The sequence below is a fragment of the Thunnus thynnus genome, chromosome 15 (genome assembly GCF_963924715.1).
Source record: "Thunnus thynnus chromosome 15, fThuThy2.1, whole genome shotgun sequence".
Lineage (NCBI taxonomy): Eukaryota > Metazoa > Chordata > Actinopteri > Scombriformes > Scombridae > Thunnus > Thunnus thynnus.
Genome location: NC_089531.1, coordinates 18,801,220 through 18,807,597, shown reverse-complemented (window position 1 = coordinate 18,807,597; position 6,378 = coordinate 18,801,220). Strand labels below are relative to the sequence as shown.

Here is a 6,378-nt window from a genome sequence, read left to right as displayed (position 1 = left end):
GCATTGATGGTGAAAGTAGGGACAAATGGTGTATTCTCACCCACTTTGTCACACAAAGCAAACTGTGATGCTTTCACTTCTTTATTTAATCAAATTGTAAGTAGTCATACAACATTTTTTTAAGTTTTATAGGCAAATTACATTCTTATCAATTATATGATGTTTTTCTATAACACAAAATGTCAGATTTTTACAGATTTTGCTAAATGACCATGATGTCTCTAGAAAAACAGGAAGACATATTATTTCAAGATGAGTTTTAGAATAGATGGAGATTTAAATGTCTAACAGATTATGACAACTGGGTCTACAAGGTGTGATTTATAATGTTACTTATGTTAAGTAGATTGAATATAAAGGTCAATGAGGAAACAAAAGTTTGTATAAGCAGGGTGAATAAATGTAGACTTACTCTGAAGAAAGGTCTCTGATTATCATGTTGATTCCGAGGAAGATCAATGAGATTGTTATTGTCAGTGTCACAGAAGATGAAATCAATATTTGCTGCTTTCACTGATGCAACACTACCAAAAGTGAAAACTATCATTTTTCCTGGGAGAAGACAGCAAGTGAGTCAAACTGACCACAAGATTATGGGGCAGAAAAGCAAATATTTCAGATTTAGATACTGACTCTATAGCAATGTAGTAGTATTTATACACAGAAATGCACGTTAACAAGAATTATGAAGTGACAGACTGCATTCACAGTTGGACTGGATTGAGCACATTGAGAGAATCTTTTCTTTGTTTCAGTAGTTGTTACTTTGCTGCAGTGAGATGATATTTGTCTTCGTAAGTTGTCCCAAGATGTGTCTGCTAAGGTGATACAATAATTTCCTTGTCTGGGTCCAGACTATTGAATCTATCTGCCTGATGTCAGGCAAATAATTTCCTTCTTTCAATATCTTATCACTATGATTATATATGATATATCAGGTGCTCCATATAACCTACATTCACTCTTGAGAACAGTCGAAATCTGCCTTATAAAGGTCTAACTGAGTTAAGTTAAGTTGTACATTGAGTTTGCCTGTATCTCTACTATTGAAGTTGATGTGTCACCAAGATAAACAACTTGTGTCCTTGTCCTCAGATGATGTTTTCTGAGATGGAGGGTGAGAGTTGAGAAACTAATAGTAGCCATTAAATCAACAAGGTGTATTTTACTGGAATAGAAACTAAATTTTATGTCAGTTTGAGGTATCTGAAGCAAAAACTATCTTGAAAACTGTGACAAAGAGGAGTGTCATCTAGGAGCACTGTCATCACTACCATAACTTAAATTATATGTTCAAAATGTTCAAAACAGTACAGACTATAAATCAAGTAAGCAAATATGTTGATATGAAAGTACTTCAAAACCACAGATTGTCTGCAATTTGTGTTTTTTATTGCATAGTTACGACTCCATGAATTGAAGTTGATTGGAGAAGAATCAGAGATGAATGAACATGTCACATCTTCTATTTATTTTTGCTGTCATATTTTCCTGAAACAAACAGAAATCAAATGATATTGACACTTTAAAGGGATTGCAGAAGTTTAATAAGATCTAACATTTAAGATGCATGTTAATCAGACCAAGGAAGCCTCCTTTTGAAAGATTGTGGAATCACTTACCACTCATATAGATTTTCACAGCTGCTACTGGTGCTATTACTGCAGCTGCTATTGCAAGCAGAGAAGAGGTCGATACTGAAAAACCGGCCACTGTGATTGCAAACCAACCACAAAACTTCACCACTAAACGTTTCCTAACAAAAGGAGTGAGCAACAAGAACTCATAAGAAAAAGAAACATGAGAATATTTTCCTTACATTTATAAATCAAAAGCTTTGTGTGTGTCTGTGTGTGTGCACACTTACAATAGTGTAATAATTTTACAATACCAGTGTAAGAGCTATTTGTTTTAACAAGCTAGTTTTATTGCCACCCCACACATTAATGCTGCTTGAAAATGACTTCAATGGCTCTTAGTCTCTCCACAACCTATACAATCATAGCAGTGTCACATACGGTATTTTTAAAGATAAATTACTCACGAAATCATAGCTATCCTGGATGATTTATCTCTTAGCAGTTGTAGTGCTGGAACAGCTGTAGTGTTCAGATTCAATGTGACTTTTTTTTAAGGTTGGTTTTAAGTCACACCCACATTGCCTCATCGTCCCATATAATATGTCTCTTAAGGTGGACTGCAGCTGCACCTGAAGGTCCTTCTTAAGCAAAACATAACCTTGGTCTGTAAAAATATGCTTGTGTGGATTTACTAATTAGACTGCAAATAAGTTTGTGTGAAGTGGTGAGAGGAGAGCAGAGGAGGACGGGCTCCCGCTGTCCTCCTTAAAGTGGGATGTCTTATATCAATTTAATGTACTTCAGGACAGATGCACCAGTCCTCCTTCAGCAAGGACACACACATGAAAATGTAATGCTGGCGTACAGTGCCGCCGCTCCACATACGCAGAGCACGCAGAGCACGTGGGGCCTCAAGTACCAGGCAGGGGCCCCCAAAATTAAGGCTGATAAAAATGTCATGATAATTATCACATTATTACATTTTAACACAAATTGAAAAAATATATAAATTATATACCCTATCACTCAATTCAAGCCCCCAACCCTTCCTCGAAATGGTACAACCTTCAAAGGCCTCGTCTGTTCGCTTTGGAGTTTGTCTTCGGTTCGCTTGTAGCCTACTACTTGCCTCTCGCCTGAAGTTTGCCATATTAGCCTGCTTTATCAAGCTGTTTTTGAATGAGGCATGGTAGCAAGTAAGAGACAGCATGAAAATGGCACTGAAAACAGAAGAAGAGAAAACTGAGAAATGTAGCCCATGCCAGTGTTGTAGTACTCGAGTCCAGGACTCGGACTCGAGTCCAACTAGGGTCCTGATTTTCAGGACTCGTGACTTGACTCAGACTTGCATACTGATGACTCGGACTTGGACTCGAGCATTGACTGCATTAGCTGATAAAGAAGTAATATATATCCGATTTTATTCCGGTCAAATTTTCGCATAGCTACACTACGGTTCACGTAATACACACAGCAGCAGCTGAGGCACAGACATTGTTACCACACACAGCATGCAGTCACGCACACAGCGCACAGAAAGCCACAGCCACACACACACACACCATGCACTACAGCCACACACACACATCATCGGTGGTATGGAAGTTCTTTAGCGTGAGTGAAGAAGACATAAAGCTCGCAATTTGTAATCCCTTAAAGTCCAAAAAAAAAAAAAAAAAAATCTTATTCTTAATTCTTATAAAGAAAATCAGAATCGCCAAAAATCCAATAAAATTGCAATCAGTGCATCATTAATATTAATATGAAATCACAACTATGTCATTTTTGTTTAATGTGGACTTTTTTTATTTGTATGTCAGCTCTTTGACCATGCCAGATTGGAGCACTGGAGCCCATCTTAGGACTCGACTCAGACTCAACTCAGGGACCCCGTGACCAATTATGCTTAGGGCCTCCAAATGGTTAGCAGCGGTCCTGCTGGTGCAGACGTTTAGGAACAGTAAAAACTGAAGTCTGTAACTCTCCAGTAGTCACATTTTATAGACTGAACGCTACACAAGCACATAAAACACATCTGATGTGTATTTGGTCAAACGGCTCAGTCCGTCTTATCTCTGTGAAATGTTTGTGTTTTCTGTCCTGTAGTCCAACTTGTTTAACTTGGAGTGTGAGCTTGTGTCTGTGTTTATGTGTTTGAGAGAATGTGTATTAAGTTCTTGCATATCAACACAAAGCTTTGTCACCACCTAGTGGCAGCACTGCTCCCTTTATCAAAGCTCCTTGAGTTTATTTATTGTATATATCAAGTAGACTGACTGCCCTTTATTATTATTTCACACTATGAATCTTATGAACACACTAACCGGACAAGGTCATAGAAATATGTGCTCCAAAGTCAAAGTTAAAGAATCTGCAGATTGCGCTCTGCTCATTAAAGTTATTTTATATGAAACTCATTTTTTTAATCTTTTGTTCTTAATTGTGGGTGTGTATTTACATGTATGAGAGAGAATGTGCTTTATTGTTTACTTTCATGGGTGATTCATCATGGTACACTCCTAATACCTGATAGTTACACAACAACATTAAAATGACAGCTTTTCATCTCCCCTGTGTCCCTCTGAGAGACTGGAGTTTGTACACTGTTTGTATAAAAATACCAATACCTCAAAGCAAACTGTGGTTCATTCACTTCTTTATTTAATCACGTTGTAAGTAGTCATCCAACAAGTTTTTAAGTTTTAAAGGTAAATTATATTCTTATTAATTATATGATGTTTTTCTATAACACAAAACATCAGATTTTTAAAGTGTTGCTAAATGACCTCTTTGAATTAATGAATTCTTTGGCTTTATGTCTTCTGAACTTGTTTCTTCTCATTAGCTGATCCCTGGTTCTTCTGCATATACAAAAGGCCCAGTATTACAAAAGCGTTGAATCCACACACTAACTTAGGGTCCACTTGGAGAATATCAGTGACATTCAGTGCAATAATTCCAATGACCATGATGTCTCTGGAGAAACAGGAAGATACATTAATTCAAGATGAGTTTTGGAATAGACGGAGGTTTAAATGTCTCACAGACTATGACAACTGGGTCTGCAAGGTGTGATTTGTAATGTTACGTATGTTAAGTAGATTGAATATAAAGGTCAATGAGGAAACAAAAGTTTGTATAAGCAGGGTAAATAAATGTAGACTTACTCTGAAGAAAGGTCTTTAATTATCATATAGATTCCAAGGAAGGTCAGCAGTTGTTATTTTGCTGCAGTGAGACAATCTTTGTCTTTGTAAGTTGTCCCAAGATGTGTCTGCTCAGGTGATACAATAATTTCCTTGTCTGGGTCCAGACTGTTGAATCTAATACCTGCCTGATATCAGGCAAATAATTTCATTTCCCTCTTACAATATCTTATCACTATGAAGGTATATGACATATCAGGTGCTCCATTTAACCTACATTCCCTCTCGAGGATAGTCTAAAGTCTGCCTTATAAAGGTCTAACTGAGTTAAGTTTTAGAGGTGTATATCCTAAATTAAGTTTGTCTATAACTTTACTATTTAAGTTGATGTGTCACCAAAATAAACAACATGTGTTCTTTTCCTCAGATGATGTTTTCTGAGATGGAGGGTGAGAGTTGAGAAACTAATCGTAGCCATTAAATCTACAAGGTGTATTTTACTGGAGTAGAAACTGAGTGTGATGTCAGCTCAAGGTAACTAAACTATCTTGAAAACTGTGACAAAGAGGAGTGTCATCTGGGAGCACTGTTATCACTACCATAGCTTAAATTATATGTTCAAAACGTTCAAAACAGTACAGACTATAAATCAAGTAAGCAAATATGTTGATATGAGAGTACTTCAAAACCACAGATTGTCTGCAATTTGTGTTTTTTATTGCATAGTTACGACTCCATAAATTGAAGTTGATTGGAGAAGAATCAGAGATGAATGAACATGTCACATCTTCTATTTATTTTTGCTGTCATATTTTCCTGAAACAAACAGAAATCAAATGATATTGACACTTTAAAGAGATTGCATGTAACAAAATCTAACATTTAAAATGCATGTTAATCAGACATGTTAATGTAAAAAGTGAATATGATTTCAGTAATTGACAACACACAATTACTATAGCCATGAATGTTTTCTAATACAAAAACTGAACAATACAGAACTACTGTATATATTGATGAGATCTAGCGAAATAAATCAAACAACAGTGTAACAGTGTTACTTGTAAAAACAATACAAAATTGAACCTTTTCTTGTCTTATTGCAACAATTTACTGGTAAAATCTCATGAACTAGAATTCAGATTCAGATTTGTTCACAGAATAGTCTACTATTTAATACCCAACACTTATTTTATTTTTTATCATCCTCTCATTATGGCACTTATCATGTAGTCATATTGAGTTTGAACAGCTCTGATGATGCCTTATAAAGTTGTATGACCAAAGTAAAATGTGCTTTAAACGTTTAGATGGCAAATGTAACAGGTTGTGTCACTTGTACCTTCACCAGTGCAAAGGGAAAGTTAAGATGCACATCAACACAGTGCTGTATACTTAAAGACACATGCATAAGCTTTGTCATTAACTAGTGGCAGCACTGCTCCCTTTATCAAAGCTCCAAGGTCATAGAAATATTTGTGCTCCAAAGTCAGAGTTAAAGAATCTGCAGATTGCACTCTGCTCATTAAAGTTATTTTATATGAAACTCTTTTAATTTTAGTTTTATCTTTTATTCCCATTGTGGGTGTATATTTACATGTATGAGAGATAATGTGTTTCATTGTCTACTTTCAGTGCTGAGTGTATCTTCA

At 36.0% G+C, this 6,378-nt stretch overlaps 1 long non-coding RNA gene across 1 annotated transcript; it reads right to left on the bottom strand.

The window, feature by feature from the left end:
* Positions 1-1,380: 1,380 nt before the first annotated feature.
* On the bottom strand, positions 1,381-2,138 carry LOC137197863 (uncharacterized). Its single transcript, XR_010931525.1, has 3 exons — positions 2,045-2,138; positions 1,623-1,756; positions 1,381-1,491 (listed from the first exon to the last, which is right to left on the bottom strand). It is a non-coding gene; the product is annotated as an uncharacterized lncRNA (long non-coding RNA).
* Positions 2,139-6,378: the final 4,240 nt, after the last annotated feature.